The following is a 486-nucleotide window of genomic DNA, read 5'->3' on the forward strand; positions in this document are numbered from 1 at the left end:
TACCAATAGAACAGCAACATAGACTGCAGTACTAAATGGTGCTATTACAGATTTAATGGCGTTTTAATCTATCAGTTAGTGTGTGTCATTTCCCTGATGTCTAGCAGAGGACATGTGATGCAGCTCCTCTGCAGACTTTGTCATTGTTAACAGTGCCTTCTAGTGGTCAAGTGCTACTGATGAGGAAATCACCTCTCTGGATGTGAGGTCTGGACCGGGGCTGTTTGTCAAGCCGGGAGTGGATACGGGAAGGTCAAGTAATACAGCTTCCTGACACTATTACTTAAAGAGGAACGATCTGCCCTAAAAGCTGCAGGGATGGGAATACCAGCCCCACGGCGGGGCTGATTTAGAGTGCCTGTGTGGAGCAGGCAGAGCACACGCTGAAACAATCAGGCAGCATTCTGCACACAGGCAATCAAATAATAGAGCTCAGTTGCATTTCAATTTTCAGGCTGTGGCCTCAAATCTCAACATTTGTGAGCC

Source organism: Etheostoma cragini, chromosome 11, assembly GCF_013103735.1.
Source record: "Etheostoma cragini isolate CJK2018 chromosome 11, CSU_Ecrag_1.0, whole genome shotgun sequence".
Lineage (NCBI taxonomy): Eukaryota > Metazoa > Chordata > Actinopteri > Perciformes > Percidae > Etheostoma > Etheostoma cragini.